This window comes from Cherax quadricarinatus, chromosome 93, assembly GCF_038502225.1.
Source record: "Cherax quadricarinatus isolate ZL_2023a chromosome 93, ASM3850222v1, whole genome shotgun sequence".
Classification (NCBI taxonomy): domain Eukaryota; kingdom Metazoa; phylum Arthropoda; class Malacostraca; order Decapoda; family Parastacidae; genus Cherax; species Cherax quadricarinatus.
In genome coordinates this window covers 920513-938526 of record NC_091384.1, presented here as the reverse complement: position 1 = coordinate 938526, position 18014 = coordinate 920513, and the positions used below count along the sequence as shown (strand labels likewise).

The following is an 18014-nucleotide window of genomic DNA, read 5'->3' as shown; positions in this document are numbered from 1 at the left end:
GGTACCTATTTACTAGTACGTGAACATGAGCCATACGTGTTACACTTGCCAGGATGCCACTCACAAAGGCCAGCTAACACTCAGGTACCTATTTACTCGTACGTGAACATGAGCAATACGTGTTACACTTGCCAGGATGCCACTCACAAAGGTCAACTAACACCCAGGTACCTATTTACTAGTACGTGAACATGAGCCATACGTGTTACACTTGCCAGGATGCCACTCACAAAGGTCAACTAACACTCAGGTACCTATTTACTAGTACGTGAACATGAGCCATACGTGTTACACTTGCCAGGATGCCACTCACAAAGGTCAACTAACACTCAGGTACCTATTTACTAGTACGTGAACATGAACCATACGTGTTACACTTGCCAGGATGCCACTCACAAAGGTCAACTAACACCCAGGTACCTATTTACTAGTACGTGAACATGAGCCATACGTGTTACACTTGCCAGGATGTGACTCACAAAGGTCAACTAACACCCAGGTACCTATTTACTAGTACGTGCACATGAGCCATACGTGTTACACTTGCCAGGATGCCACTCACAAAGGTCAACTAACACCCAGGTACCTATTTACTAGTACGTGAACATGAGCCATACGTGTTACACTTGCCAGGATGCCACTCACAAAGGCAAGCTAACACTCAGGTACCTATTTACTAGTACGTGAACATGAGCAATACGTGTTACACTTGCCAGGATGCCACTCACAAAGGTCAACTAACACTCAGGTACCTATTTACTAGTACGTGAACATGAGCCATTCGTGTTACACTTGCCAGGATGCCACTCACAAAGGTCAACTAACACTCAGGTACCTATTTACTAGTACGTGAACATGAGCCATACGTGTTACACTTGCCAGGATGCCACTCACAAAGGTCAACTAACACTCAGGTACCTATTTACTAGTACGTGAACATGAGCCATACGTGTTACACTTGCCAGGATGCCACTCACAAAGGCCAACTAACACTCAGGTACCTATTTACTAGTACGTGAACATGAGCCATACGTGTTACACTTGCCAGGATGCCACTCACAAAGGTCAACTAACACTCAGGTACCTATTTACTAGTACGTGAACATGAGCCATACGTGTTACACTTGCCCATGTCTCATTTCCGATCGTGAGAAATAAACGGTAACTACCAGGAAGTGCTATTAAATAGTAACCGAGTTTACAGAAATATTATCGTGATGTAACCGACGTATTATATTCACAAGGAAGCGCTAAATCCGCAAGTCATACAGCACCTGGAAATTGGAAGGCAAATCAGATTTGATGGAAGGGAAGTTTAGCTTTAATATGGATCAAGAGAGGCAGTTAACCCATTCTGTTGTTGCCCTTTTAAATATTCCAGCTGAGAAAAATAGGCTTATGCTGAGAAAAATAGGCTTATACGTTTATTTTAATGTGTTAGAGTTAATTATAAACATCTCTGTAGGACTTTATGTAATATAACTTACCTAAAAATACATTTTCCAAGAAAATCCTATTTCATGATGGCTAGCGTTATCAAATATTATAAAATAGAAGCGCTAAACCTACAAGGGTCATTAGTGTTATCAAATAACAGTGTCACTCCCATAAAAAAATAATTCTCTGCGATTCAAATTTATATTTAACATGGTAATTTAGACTAGTCAGTATTGCTTTATTAGTTCGTAATTTTGAGTTGGTGTAAGTTGTATCATGTACTTGTGTATAATGGCGGTCACAGTGGCCATATAGGAAAGGGGTGAGAATATAATCTGAAGAGGGGGCTTGGGGGGGTGTCTTGGTATTGTGCCTTTTTATTCTTTATTATTATTATTTATAAGGGTTTTGAGGGCTGATAGAATTTTTTGGGGGGCTTGAGCCCCCCTTCGCACCGCCGCTGCTGGGTCAGCAGGTCATGTGGGTCAAGGCTCTTAATACAATCTTATATTTTAGACGTTTCTCTCAGGACTTAGCTTTTATCAAGCTGATTCTTTATACCTGATGGTATCAGGATGAGGGTCGTAAGAACATTTTCCTGTCCACCTCACACTAGTCGTTGGATTTTGCTTTTGGTAATTTTCTTCAGGAACACTGGAGGGCGGTGCCTTCATGCTGCTGAAGAGAAATTGGTGGTCTTTTCCCTGGATTAAACTTTACCGCCTCCCGTTTTCCTTATGACTTTCGGGTTTTGAGGTTAAATTGATAATAATTCAGACGTTGTATAACCAGTCAAGGTTCACCAAAATACGAATGCTAATAAATTAATATACATTTAACTTATTGAGGGACCGGTAGAGAGCGCATCTGTGTAATTACCTATTTTATGCCTTTGGAAAGGGTGCCTTGACAGTGGTGGGACTCTTGATTCAGGGAATCGGAGCTACTCTCCATTACCTTTGATCAAACATGATTTTTCCCATTCTGAATTCACGAGGCGCTATATGACTCTTATATAGCTACCTGTTTGTATCTACAGGAAAAAAGTTAATTAAAGTGATTTTGGGCTGTTTTTTATCAATTTACAAGTGTAGTTTCCAATGCGAAAGTCCGGGTTCTCCTCGTTAGAGTTTATAGAGCCAATGACAGCTTACGCCGTAAGGAAGTCCGGGTTCAGTATGCTAGTTTGTTCTTAAGCTTGGAGTCGGATGTCAGATTCAGTTTACCTTCTTGAGGTCAGATTCGGCTATCCGGATTCAGGATGCTGTTCTTGCTTATTTTCTTGGACGTTTATATTGCCGAATCTAATATCCAGGATTCTCTATGTTCTTGTTTATAGTTATGCTATTTAGTGTAGACAAGGTATAAGACAGTGTAAATGGATTTCTGCATGGGTGTTGGTAGAGTGCGAAAGTCTTGGTCTACTCCATGCCTTCAGCATGTGTCAAATTTTCCGTTTTCTTACCGTGGAACATTTATCCTCATCATACACTGCTTGCTGCTGCTGAGCTGTTGGTCACAGACTTGGGGAAAACCTAATGACTCAGGCGTTTAAGCAAGGAGGTTCACCTGGCCAAACTGGGGGGAACTTATTGTTATTTCTCTTTCCGGTGTAAACTTTGTTTCCTTTCTAATTCACGCCCAAATTTGTCTGACCTTTTTGGGTTATCTTAGATAATTTACACTGATAATTGTACTTATGTGTACCTGTTCCTAAATAAACTCACTAACACTCCTTGGATGTAGAGGTCAATATGGCGTAAGCTTTTATTGGCCCTCAACACCCCAATAACAACAATATAACTAAAACTAGAAAGAGTCAATTCATATATTATGTTATAATTACCTCATATAGCTAATATACACAATATATGTACATATATTGTGTATATTAGCTATATGACTCGCCCAGAGGACAAGTATAGGTACATAATAGATATTAAACAGAATATTTGTCATATATGAATTGACTTATTTTCATATATATATATATATATATATTATATACATATATATATATATATATATATATATATATATGTATATATATATATATATAAAATAAATAAATATATATATATATATATATATATATATATATATTATATAAATATATATATATAAATATATATATTATATATATATATATATATATATATATATATATATATATATATATATATATAAATATATATATATATATATATATATATATATATATATATATATATATATATATATATTTTATTTTTTTTTTTTATTATCACACCGGCCGATTCCCACCAAGGCAGGGTGGCCCGAAAAAGAAAAACTTTCACCATCATTCACTCCATCACTGTCTTGCCAGAAGGGTGCTTTACACTACAGTTTTTAAACTGCAACATTAACACCCCTCCTTCAGAGTGCAGGCACTGTACTTCCCATCTCCAGGACTCAAGTCCGGCCTGCCGGTTTCCCTGAATCCCTTCATAAATGTTACTTTGCTCACACTCCAACAGCACGTCAAGTATTAAAAACCATTTGTCTCCATTCACTCCTATCAAACACGCTCACGCATGCCTGCTGGAAGTCCAAGCCCCTCGCACACAAAACCTCCTTTACCCCCTCCCTCCAACCCTTCCTAGGCCGACCCCTACCCCGCCTTCCTTCCACTACAGACTGATACACTCTTGAAGTTATTCTGTTTCGCTCCATTCTCTCTACATGTCCGAACCACCTCAACAACCCTTCCTCAGCCCTCTGGACAACAGTTTTGGTAATCCCGCACCTCCTCCTAACTTCCAAACTACGAATTCTCTGCATTATATTCACACCACACATTGCCCTCAGACATGACATCTCCACTGCCTCCAGCCTTCTCCTCGCTGCAACATTCATCACCCACGCTTCACACCCATATAAGAGCGTTGGTAAAACTATACTCTCATACATTCCCCTCTTTGCCTCCAAGGACAAAGTTCTTTGTCTCCACAGACTCCTAAGTGCACCACTCACTCTTTTTCCCTCATCAATTCTATGATTCACCTCATCTTTCATAGACCCATCCGCTGACACGTCCACTCCCAAATATCTGAATACGTTCACCTCCTCCATACTCTCTCCCTCCAATCTGATATTCAATCTTTCATCACCTAATCTTTTTGTTATCCTCATAACCTTACTCTTTCCTGTATTCACCTTTAATTTTCTTCTTTTGCACACCCTACCAAATTCATCCACCAATCTCTGCAACTTCTCTTCAGAATCTCCCAAGAGCACAGTGTCATCAGCAAAGAGCAGCTGTGACAACTCCCACTTTGTGTGTGATTCTTTATCTTTTAACTCCACGCCTCTTGCCAAGACCCTCGCATTTACTTCTCTTACAACCCCATCTATAAATATATTAAACAACCACGGTGACATCACACATCCTTGTCTAAGGCCTACTTTTACTGGGAAAAAATTTCCCTCTTTCCTACATACTCTAACTTGAGCCTCACTATCCTCGTAAAAACTCTTCACTGCTTTCAGTAACCTACCTCCTACACCATACACTTGCAACATCTGCCACATTGCCCCCCTATCCACCCTGTCATACGCCTTTTCCAAATCCATAAATGCCACAAAGACCTCTTTAGCCTTATCTAAATACTGTTCACTTATATGTTTCACTGTAAACACCTGGTCCACACACCCCCTACCTTTCCTAAAGCCTCCTTGTTCATCTGCTATCCTATTCTCCGTCTTACTCTTAATTCTTTCAATTATAACTCTACCATACACTTTACCAGGTACACTCAACAGACTTATCCCCCTATAATTTTTGCACTCTCTTTTATCCCCTTTGCCTTTATACAAAGGAACTATGCATGCTCTCTGCCAATCCCTAGGTACCTTACCCTCTTCCATACATTTATTAAATAATTGCACCAACCACTCCAAAACTATATCCCCACCTGCTTTTAACATTTCTATCTTTATCCCATCAATCCCGGCTGCCTTACCCCCTTTCATTTTACCTACTGCCTCACGAACTTCCCCCACACTCACAACTGGCTCTTCCTCACTCCTACAAGATGTTATTCCTCCTTGCCCTATACACGAAATCACAGCTTCCCTATCTTCATCAACATTTAACAATTCCTCAAAATATTCCTTCCATCTTCCCAATACCTCTAACTCTCCATTTAATAACTCTCCTCTCCTATTTTTAACTGACAAATCAATTTGTTCTCTAGGCTTTCTTAACTTGTTAATCTCACTCCAAAACTTTTTCTTATTTTCAACAAAATTTGTTGATAACATCTCACCCACTCTCTCATTTGCTCTCTTTTTACATTGCTTCACCACTCTCTTAACCTCTCTCTTTTTCTCCATATACTCTTCCCTCCTTGCATCACTTCTACTTTGTAAAAACTTCTCATATGCTAACTTTTTCTCCCTTACTACTCTCTTTACATCATCATTCCACCAATCGCTCCTCTTCCCTCCTGCACCCACTTTCCTGTAACCACAAACTTCTGCTGAACACTCTAACACTACATTTTTAAACCTACCCCATACCTCTTCGACCCCATTGCCTATGCTCTCATTAGCCCATCTATCCTCCAATAGCTGTTTATATCTTACCCTAACTGCCTCCTCTTTTAGTTTATAAACCTTCACCTCTCTCTTCCCTGATGCTTCTATTCTCCTTGTATCCCATCTACCTTTTACTCTCAGTGTAGCTACAACTAGAAAGTGATCTGATATATCTGTGGCCCCTCTATAAACATGTACATCCTGAAGTCTACTCAACAGTCTTTTATCTACCAATACATAATCCAACAAACTACTGTCATTTCGCCCTACATCATATCGTGTATACTTATTTATCCTCTTTTTCTTAAAATATGTATTACCTATAACTAAACCCCTTTCTATACAAAGTTCAATCAAAGGGCTCCCATTATCATTTACACCTGGCACCCCAAACTTACCTACCACACCCTCTCTAAAAGTTTCTCCTACTTTAGCATTCAAGTCCCCTACCACAATTACTCTCTCACTTGGTTCAAAGGCTCCTATACATTCACTTAACATCTCCCAAAATCTCTCTCTCTCCTCTGCATTCCTCTCTTCTCCAGGTGCATACACGCTTATTATGACCCACTTCTCGCATCCAACCTTTACTTTAATCCACATAATTCTTGAATTTACACATTCATATTCTCTTTTCTCCTTCCATAACTGATCATTTAACATTACTGCTACCCCTTCCTTTGGTCTAACTCTCTCAGATACTCCAGATTTAATCCCATTTATTTCCCCCCACTGAAACTCTCCTACCCCCTTCAGCTTTGTTTCGCTTAGGGCCAGGACATCCAACTTCTTTTCATTCATAACATCAGCAATCATCTGTTTCTTGTCATCCGCACTACATCCACGCACATTTAAGCAACCCAGTTGCTTAAAATATATATATATATATATATATATATATATATATATATATATATATATATATATATATATATATATATATATATATATATATATATATAAAATGTGCGAAAATGGAAAATTAATATACACAAGAGTGAAACAATGCACACGAAAGTGAAACTGGCAAGGTTACCCGAGGCAGGAGTCCTTCAAGGGGCTGACGATGTGAATGGCTTTTGATCCAAGTAATATGAGTTACCCTTCCTCGGATTAAATCTGATTCCCATTCCCCAGGTACTATATGACTTTTAAGGATTTAGCGCTTCCCCCATGAATATAATTATAAGTGGTTATCACAGCGGCGTATCACAAAGAATATAATACTGTACCGATAAATATATAAATTAGATTTAGGGGCCAGGAGCTTTTTTAATTATGTTCCTGGTGAGCTAAACTAATTCTAATAAATTTTCCATATGTTGCACAATGTGTCTATACTGCTGTTAATGAGTCACTTTAGGCAAGGTGAGCTAGATAACATGGTACAATAATCCACTCACAAAATCGTATTTAGTTACAAACCACTGAACCAGCTGGTCAAGTGGTTAACGCACTGGCCTGTGAATTTTGGGACTCGCTTACCATGGGCTCAAACCCCACCCGTTCCGTGGTTTGGTGAAACGGTTATTTTGATTGTTCAGAGGAGTGATGCGACTTTTGAACAGAGTTGTTCAGGGTGTACACGCCAGTGTTCAGAGGAGTGATGCAGCTTTTGAACAGAGTTGTTCAGGGTGTACACGCCAGTGTTTAGAGGAGTGATGCAGCTTTTGAACAGAGTTGTTCAGGGTGTACACGCCAGTGAGATGCATGGTTGTGTGTGCATGAAGGAAATATTATAGCCAGCCTCAGCCCTTGTGGTTTAGCGCTTCTTTTTGATTATAATAATAATATAGCCAGCCTTGAACAGTCTTAATATTTCTTAATGATCTACTGGTTCATGGAAGTGCAACTCCCAACACTGTTTGCTTGATACCAGCCTTCAAGAGAGGCCTGAGCTTGCTATCACCTGCAGCTCATAAGACTGCCATCCCCACGAGCCCCTTTGGGGCGGAGCAGATGGCAAGCCAGAGGCCTAGCTTCTCCCTACGAGCCCCATGAGGGCGGGGACTGTGGCTAGGCCTGGGGACAGTTGGTCCCACAGTTGAGGGGGTACTTGTACCTCCTCCCATGGGAGACTTAGGTCTCGAGACACTCCCCAGATAGGGAGTCAACGTCGGGTCACTACTACTTGGAAAAGACCCGGGCCGGGAGAATACCGGCGAAAAAAAAAAAACCAGCCTTCAATATTTTAACTTATAATAATACATATTTGACTAATGATGTCTGTGAGCTTCAGACAAGACAGTTATTGAATAAGTCATGATGAATGTGTCTTATGTCAACCTTCCTTGAAGGGAGACAGCCGGTCAAAAAAATGCTTAAGTCAATTTCTTCACATGTATCATTTAGATTAGGCTGACGTCGCCAAATTTAGGATCTAAATGGCTACAACTGAAGAATGGACAAATTGCACAAGCTTTTATTTGGGGAAGTGTTTCGCCCTGTGTAGAGCTTTAAGCCATAACTTCATAAAACTACACAGAGCCACTTCTGCAACATAAATTTTCATTAAATTTAACCATTAACTTATATTAGCACTAATATATACAATAACAGATAAAGGCGAGACTGGATTAGCGACTAGAAAACCGGGGAAAAACCAAGAAAAGTGAAGCATGCAGGTTAAATGTAGATAATTTTTTTGATAACCGTCGGTTTCCCAACGTCTTGAGTCACAGTTTAAATATACTTAAACTGCTCTATAATGTTGAGGCTTAAATAAATTAGGTTATGCGAGATTATAAGTTAGGTTTGGTGCAACCCCCCCCCCCACACACACAGAAAATACGTAACTTCTAATGAAAAAATCTATATCCGTGTTGTGCAGGCTGGGTCGTTGGTTCATGAATGGTTTGTGTCAGAGAACTTCTGAAAGAAGCTTTTTTGAGTAGTGCTTGTCTATCATTAGGCTTCATAAATATTCTACATGGTCATGTGCAAGAGAAGCCTCCATGGCCACTGTAGCGTCCCTCCATGGCCACTGTAGCGTCCCTCCATGGCCACTGTAGCGTCCCTCCATGGCCACTGTAGCGTCCCTCCATGGCCACTGTAGCGTCCCTCCATGGCCACTGTAGCGTCCCTCCATGGCCACTGTAGCGTCCCTCCATGGCCACTGTAGCTTCCCTCCATGGCCACTGTAGTGTCCCTCCATGGCCACTGTAGCGTCCCTCCATGGCCACTGTAGCGTCCCTCTATGGCCACTGTAGCGTCCCTCCATGGCCACTGTAGCGTCCCTCCATGGCCACTGTAGCGTCCCTCCATGGCCACTGTAGCGTCCCTCCATGGCCACTGAGTCAACAAGCCAATATAAAGGTACAAAATATAATGACAATAAGCCAGACGGTCTGATAACATGACTTTACTGAGTTATCTTGGGTAACTAACCCTCCGGGTTAACATGGCTTTACTGAGTTATCTTGGGTAACTAACCCTCCGGGTTAACATGGCTTTACTGAGTTATCTTGGGTAACTAACCCTCCGGGTTAACATGGCTTTACTGAGTTATCTTGGGTTACTAACCCTCCGGGTTAACATGACTTTACTGAGTTATCTTGGGTAACTAACCCTCCGGGTTAACATGGCTTTACTGAGTTATCTTGGGTTACTAACCCTCCGGGTTAACATGGCTTTACTGAGTTATCTTGGGTTACTAACCCTCCGGGTTAACATGGCTTTACTGAGTTATCTTGGGTTACTAACCCTCCGGGTTAACATGACTTTACTGAGTTATCTTGGGTAACTAACCCTCCGGGTTAACATGGCTTTACTGAGTTATCTTGGGTTACTAACCCTCCGGGTTAACATGGCTTTACTGAGTTATCTTGGGTTACTAACCCTCCGGGTTAACATGGCTTTACTGAGTTATCTTGGGTTATTAACCCTCCGGGTTAACATGGTTTTACTGAGCTACCTTGGGTTACTAACCCTCCGGGTTAATAATCCGAACAAGATCTTCAAGCTTTGTTTCAGGTTACTCTTCTCTCAGGACCGAGAGGTAATAAATCAATGCTAGGCAGAATTTCGTGTAAAATAAAGGCTTGAGGCCGGGCATACATGTCTTTACAACAAAAGCCTCGCATGTTAGTAGTTACAGCAACACACTTTTACCACCCGTTTAGGGTCCTCCAACACTGCCTCGGGTGAAGTTTGATGCCACAACCCCCACATCATGCTGAACCCAGCATCTCGGCATAAATGGTGGGGATATTTCCCCTTTCGCCCAGATTTGCTGACATAGCAGATGGCACTGAATAAATTATGGATATAGATTATAGAATATACAAAATACTTGGAACAGTTAAACTTGCTTTGTGATAATTTATGTAATATGAGAGTGGATTTGTTACAACACTAGCAAGTTAATATTGATAGTGTAACTTTGATAATGTTGGAAACGGAATATGTTTAAAGTGCTGAGTAGATAAAATAAAATAAACCCCATCAAGAAAGGGGGGCCTTGATATTGGTGAAGGGCTCTTGTTCCGAGCCATTGGAGCTACTCTCCCCTTGTACTTGCATCAAACCTGATTACCTCCGATTTCGCAGGTGTTGTATAGTGTTATATTTATAAGAAATTTGTCCACGTAATGTTGAAGTGTGCAACAAGTGAGGGATATGCAGGCCTGCGTGCCACTAACAGCCACAACCTGGTTGACTAGGCACTTAATCATACCTGGTCTCAGACTGGGCTTCGTGAGCAGAATCACTCTAGCAATTGGTCACAGGTATTTCCGACTATTGCTACCTGCCATAAATAAGATCTCAGTCTAATTCTAGTATTTACATTGTCATGCTCTGCTTGTGTGTCTGCCCCCGCACTCTGCTCATAAACAACTAATAATTCTTAAATTTGCATTTATTGACATTTGTGTAGTCTAATTTAGCCTAGCATGTTTCATCATGAATAGAATTATTTTCAAATTATTATTGTTCTTACTGTTGTTAGTAAGGAGCATCAGAAAAGGTATATTATTCCGACAAGTGTAAGACACGTGGAGAAAGTTCACCTCCGGTGGGCAAAACGTTACATTAGAGTTTACACAGGTGTAAGGAGTAAGTTTATTCAGGTATACACAAATACAGTTACACAGATTATCATACATAGCAGCATATGTGTAGAGAAACTAGGATAACTCAAAAAAAAGTCAGAGGAGACTTGGCCACACATTTCCCCTTACCTAAGGTGCGACATATAGTGGACTCACACCCAAGTACCTACTAACTGCGAGGTGATCAGGCTGGAGCGCTTGAGGTTCCTAAACCTGTATTCCCTGGAACGCAGGAGGGAGAGATACATGATTATATACACCTGGAAAATCCTAGAGGGACTAGTACCGAACTTGCACACGAAAATCACTCACTACGAAAGCAAAAGACTTGGCAGACGATGCACCATCCCCCCAATGAAAAGCAGGGGTGTCACTAGCACGTTAAGAGACCATACAATAAGTGTCAGGGGCCCGAGACTGTTCAACTGCCTCCCAGCACACATAAGGGGGATTACCAACAGACCCCTGGCAGTCTTCAAGCTGGCACTGGACAAGCACCTAAAGTCAGTTCCGGATCAGCCGGGCTGTGGCTCGTATGTTGGTTTGCGTGCAGCCAGCAGCAACAGCCTGGTTGATCAGGCTCTGATCCACCAGGAGGCCTGGTCTCAGACCGGGCCGCGGGGGCGTTGACCCCCGGAACTCTCTCCAGGTAACTCCAGGTAAATAGTCTACTAACATGAACTAAATGACAATCACTACCTGGGTAACTACTATACAAGACTGTGAGATCCGCTCTGTTACGGTCTGGAGCTGCCCAATCCTACAAACCCTTGGCAACCAACCGAGTGATTACATTTCTTCTGACAATTTTTAAGCCTCGATTTCAAGGTTAGATTCTGGAGACTTACCAAGGTCTCCTTCACACTTGTAGACCAGATCATTGTAACAGCGCACTCGTTAAAGACCCGGGGGGGGGGGGATGGGCTTGATAACGGTGAAAGATTATTGAATCAAGGATCCCAATGGAAATAAGTAACTTCTGATTTTTAACCCGGAGTGTTAGTCACCAAGAATAACCCAAGACAGTGTGTTATCGAGGACTGCCTGTCTTAGTTCAACTTTCCCATGTATATAATAATAACGGAAAATACATTGGTTTAAATGCTGGCTCAGTGATAAGATGTTGCACAACAAGCGTGTGTTTAATAGGTAGCTTTAGGGTTAAATCAGGTCACCTACTTACCATTGGCAATGGGAGTCAATATGTGTGTTGTGACGCGTCTTTATGACGTAACTTGAGTCATATTCATCTCCCCCTCACCCTAACCACTTCCCCCACCTCTATATCACACCATCACCCCTTCCTCCACCGCCCATCTCAAACCCTCACCCCCTTCCCCCACCTCCCATCTCCACACTCCTTCCTGCTTGCCGCGTTGATCGCCGGCATTACCATTACTCACGCTCTCAAGGTCCTGGGTTCGATTTCCTGGCGCAGAGAAACATTTGGCCAAATTTCCTATCACCCCTGCTGCCCACTTAAATGTAAAAAAATAGGTACCTGTGTATTAGTCGACTGTTGTGGATCGCATCCAAGGAAAAATGTTAAAAAAAAAAAAACTCCATTCTTGCTGGAATATCGTATCCGGTGTAAGAAAGTCCAGTCCTGTATAGGAAAACTCCAGTAACTGGTGGAAGTATTTAAGTATAATTATTGGTTTAAAAGTATGTGTGTGTAGCTAGTAATGTTAATTATAAAACAAGCGCAAGTACCTGAATTTGGTGACTCATGAAGTTAATGATGCAACTTATGGTAGGTAAGCACCTAATGACACCACCCCTATCTCTCTCTCTCTCTCTCTCTCTCTCTCTCTCTCTCTCTCTCTCTCTCTCTCTCTCTCTCTCTCTCTCTCTCTCTCTCTCTCTCTCTGTAGACTCTCGAGTTCCTCTAAATATTTTGTATGAGTCCAAGTCATTTAAGAATGAATTTAAAATAAGACCTGCATGGACTGCTAAACAGGGTTTATGTGGTGTCTAAGTGAGAGCTCCCTGGGATGACTGTGGTAATTAAAGCAGTGTCACCGTCACTACTAGAAGCAGCAGCAGCAGAGCACCACAGCTGCCACCACCAGCAGCAGCAGCAGCACCACCACCACTGCCACCAGCAGCACCACCACCACTGCCACCAGCAGCACCACCACCACTGCCACCAGCAGCACCACCACCACCACCACCACCACTACCACCAGCAGTAGCACCACCACCACTGCTACCAGCAGCAGCACCACCACTGCCACCAGCACCAGCAGCACCACCACTACCACCAGCAGCAGCACCACCACTGCCACCAGCAGCACCACCACTACCACCAGCAGCAGCACCACCACTGCCACCAGCAGCAGCAGCACCACCATCACCACCAGCAGCACCACCACCATCACTGCCACCAGCAGTAGCACCACCACCACTGCTACCAGCAGCAGCACCACCACTGCCACCAGCACCACCACCACTGCCACCAGCAGCACCACCACCACCACCACCACCACCAGCAGCACCACCACCACCAGCAGCAGCACCACCACCACCACCAGCAGTAGCACCACCACCACAAACAACGGTAACACTGACATCATTAAGTGTAGCAGCAACAGCAGCAGAAAGAACAGCAACCTGCATCTTCCAATTTCTTTCCAGCACCAAAACTAAGGTGTAATCCAATATTTTTGTCTAAATCAACGAACCGATAAGAAGCATAACAGGTTTGTTCAGACGGTCGCCAGGGTAAATAACTCAAGAGAACGTTGATGGTACCACCCACTGGGCTGCTGATGCTGTGTTGGCTGGCTGACTCTGACACACACACATAGCTTTAAGAAGAGATACGATAAAGCTCATGGAGCAGGGAGAGAGTGGACCTAGTGGCGACCAGTGAAGAGGCCGGTCCAGGATCTGTGACTCGATCCTTGCAACCACAAATAGGTAACACGAACACACACATGCATACATAGTTTTAAGAGTAGGTATGGTAGGGCCCACGAGGCTAGGAGGAAGTGAATCTAGAAATCGGGAAGTTAAGAGGCAGGGCCAAGAGATAAACATCGACCCTTGCAATCACATATAGGTGAACACACGTACACATACATACATATAGGCGAGTACACACGTGTGAGGGACGTGTGTAAGGGGATGTGTTCCTTCATAGGGTAAAACCCACCTAACACGTCCTGATCACATGCACACTTAAAGATGGTGTTCGCACCATGGCGAACACAAATATAAAATTCTTACACTGTGTTTCAGACGTGAGATCAAATTTTTATCTGTAGTTTGATGAAGCTTAATGCCGACAGCTTCGTAGCTACGACAGCTTCGAAGGCTTCCATCAGACCTGGAGTTATTACTTATGAATATTTCTCATATATATGTATACTTGTACATATGGTGTTATAGAGAGTGGAGATACAGTGTAGTGCAGGTGTGCAGATTTCTAGTGGTTATGATGTGGCATAATTTTATCTAAGTTATGACAGTGATGTTATTGATCTGTCAGTATCTGGGTGGGGGATGAGGGAGGGGGGCTGCGGAGGGCCAATTACACACATCATCTGTGTATCCTAAAAATATTAACGTAATGGCCATCCGGAGAGGGAATGCCTGGTGTGTCTTGGGCTCCCGTCCAGCTTCTGAGAAGCAGTAAGAGAGTTATAATCTCTTGATATGTTCCATTGTATATATGATTGTGCCTTATAAATAAATAATAAATATATATATATATATATATATATATATATATATATATATATATATATATATATATATATATATTTTTTATTATCACACCGGCCGATTCCCACCAAGGCAGGGTGGCCCGAAAAAGAAAAACTTTCACCATCATTCACTCCATCACTGTCTTGCCAGAAGGGTGCTTTACACTACAGTTTTTAAACTGCAACATTAACACCCCTCCTTCAGAGTGCAGGCACTGTACTTCCCATCTCCAGGACTCAAGTCCGGCCTGCCGGTTTCCCTGAATCCCTTCATAAATGTTACTTTGCTCACACTCCAACAGCACGTCAAGTATTAAAAACCATTTGTCTCCATTCACTCCTATCAAACACGCTCACGCATGCCTGCTGGAAGTCCAAGCCCCTCGCACACAAAACCTCCTTTACCCCCTCCCTCCAACCCTTCCTAGGCCGACCCCTACCCCGCCTTCCTTCCACTACAGACTGATACACTCTTGAAGTCATTCTGTTTCGCTCCATTCTCTCTACATGTCCGAACCACCTCAACAACCCTTCCTCAGCCCTCTGGACAACAGTTTTGGTAATCCCGCACCTCCTCCTAACTTCCAAACTACGAATTCTCTGCATTATATTCACACCACACATTGCCCTCAGACATGACATCTCCACTGCCTCCAGCCTTCTCCTCGCTGCAACATTCATCACCCACGCTTCACACCCATATAAGAGCGTTGGTAAAACTATACTCTCATACATTCCCCTCTTTGCCTCCAAGGACAAAGTTCTTTGTCTCCACAGACTCCTAAGTGCACCACTCACTCTTTTTCCCTCATCAATTCTATGATTCACCTCATCTTTCATAGACCCATCCGCTGACACGTCCACTCCCAAATATCTGAATACGTTCACCTCCTCCATACTCTCTCCCTCCAATCTGATATTCAATCTTTCATCACCTAATCTTTTTGTTATCCTCATAACCTTACTCTTTCCTGTATTCACCTTTAATTTTCTTCTTTTGCACACCCTACCAAATTCATCCACCAATCTCTGCAACTTCTCTTCAGAATCTCCCAAGAGCACAGTGTCATCAGCAAAGAGCAGCTGTGACAACTCCCACTTTGTGTGTGATTCTTTATCTTTTAACTCCACGCCTCTTGCCAAGACCCTCGCATTTACTTCTCTTACAACCCCATCTATAAATATATTAAACAACCACGGTGACATCACACATCCTTGTCTAAGGATGTGTGATGTCACACATCACACATATATATATATATATAATATATATAATATATATATATATATATATATATATATATATATATATATATATATATATATATATATATATATATATATATATATATATAAAGAGTAAAGGAATAAATGTGAACGGGAGGTTCTACTTTAGTGTAGGACCCGGTGGTGTTGGGCTGGACCGTTGGGGCTCATGCTCTCAGGTGTACAAAACTCTCCACATTACAACCTTCAGTTGCTAGCTGTCCGTGGTTGTGTGCTAGCGTACATTGTGTTCCCGTGTGCGTCGTGTCATGCACGTCTTGTGTACATCCCAGCACACTTAGGGTTCTCTGGACTCTTGACAGCATTGATAAAAACTTGTAGTAAGTCTTAAGTTGCCTGGGAGGGCCACCAGCTACTCAGGGGGATGTGTTGGTCGGTGTATATTAATGCAGATGTTATTTCCTGATATATTGTTATCTGACGTATTATGGCGTCCTCACACCTGTCTGTAGTCTCTACTCCCTGATTCCCACAGGCATAATAAGCTCTCAGTATCCTACTGTAGCCTGCCTGTGCTCCCTGGGTCACGCAGGCATGATAAGCTCCACATCCTGAAATAGCATATTTGCTCACTGGGTCATGCAGGTATAAATCTCTTCAGGTTCTGTTGTAGCGTCCCTTTGCTCTTTGGGTCATGCAGAACTCTTCACGTCCTGCTGTAGCATGCTCCCGAGGCCTTGTACAGCACGTCTGGTGTGCCTAGTCAGCCAGGCATGATAGGCACTGCTGCTTGAGTCATGGTCGCCTCGTTACAGCGGTTGCTTCCTCCATTCATTTTCGTCTTTGCAAGTTCACCCGAGAGTAAAATTTGAACATTTCTGTAGGAGGTGATGCACTTGAGTTGGTGATGACGCTAAGTCCTGTCAGAGAGTGGTAACAGTAGTTATTATAATAGTGGCAAAGTTTACACAGGATCAGTGGATTGTAGAGATTTGTCACCTGCTTACATTGTTACCTTTACTCCTGATCAGGTGACCATTACTGGGAACCCCCCTTCTCCCTATCACACTGTTCGCCTAGCAGTAAATAGGTACTGTGCCTGGGAGATAGTCAACTCTGGTAGGTGGCATCCTGGGGAGAACCTAAAGACTTCACAGGCAATAAGTCACACTGCTTACCTTTACTAGGCTACCTTTGATGAGTACTGAGAATTTTTCTATTCCTGGAGCCTGGCCATGGGCCAGGCTCCTCTGATGTTTCCCTGGTCAACCAGGCTGTTGCTACTGGTGATCCCCAGCTCCACATATTCATCACAGCCTAGTTGATCTGGCACCTAGTGAAGATATTGCATTGCCTACTGTACCGCACATTTATCAACAATTCTGAAAATTCAGTCACCATAATCAAGATTAATTTCCTGAACACAAATGTCAGGTCTATGTTTGACATTATGTTACCAGACATGTTGATAGAATTTTCAGAGCTACATTAGTAAATATGCAGCGAAGTACTCTCAGAAGAAGTAGTATTTGCTGATAAATAACTTGTGGGTTGCAACCTTAAACAGATTAGATTAGAAACTCCATTTTTTCTGACAGGAAAATCCAAGGTATTTTGTACTGCGTAAAATGTATCTGCGCATTTATATGTTATTATTTTTATTCGCTAAAACTGTAGGGATCATACAGCGCCTGGGAAATGAGGCAGTCATGTGTAATAAAAGGAGTAGCTCAAATTCCTTAGATCAAGAGCCCTCCGTGAGCTTTAATGTCAAGTGGGTTTTCGATAACGTGGATGGGGTAAGAATACTCACAAGTGGCGGGGCACACACAACATATTCACTTATTCATTTTTTTTTAGTATATTCTTACAACAAAATCTTGCTGTGACTGATACGACAAAAATTGCTGGCAATAATAATGGTAGACAAGTCTGCGAAAAGATCAGGGAATGAGACACTGCTGGTGTACGGAAAAAAGGTACACATAGAAATAAATGGATAATTTGGTATACGACAAATTCTGGAGAA

The 18014-nt window shown here is 42.3% G+C and overlaps 2 protein-coding genes across 10 annotated transcripts in view; one reads left to right on the top strand and one right to left on the bottom strand.

The window, feature by feature from the left end:
• Positions 1-18014, top strand: part of Pi4KIIalpha (phosphatidylinositol 4-kinase II alpha) — a 70062-nt gene that overhangs the window by 2321 nt on the left and 49727 nt on the right. The window contains exon 1 of one of the 3 annotated variants that reach the window (XM_053798072.2): positions 16223-16365. The exons of the other annotated variants lie outside the window; for them this stretch is intronic. The gene's annotated coding sequence lies outside the window, so the exon portion shown is untranslated. Of the gene's footprint in view, positions 1-16222; positions 16366-18014 lie in introns of those variants that run through there. 3 annotated transcript variants of the gene reach the window in all.
• The window catches only part of LOC128703421 (4-hydroxyphenylpyruvate dioxygenase-like protein), a 49208-nt gene that overhangs the window by 20093 nt on the left and 11101 nt on the right, over positions 1-18014 (bottom strand). The window contains exon 1 of one of the 7 annotated variants that reach the window (XM_070104558.1): positions 17164-17266. The exons of the other annotated variants lie outside the window; for them this stretch is intronic. The gene's annotated coding sequence lies outside the window, so the exon portion shown is untranslated. Of the gene's footprint in view, positions 1-17163; positions 17267-18014 lie in introns of those variants that run through there. 7 annotated transcript variants of the gene reach the window in all.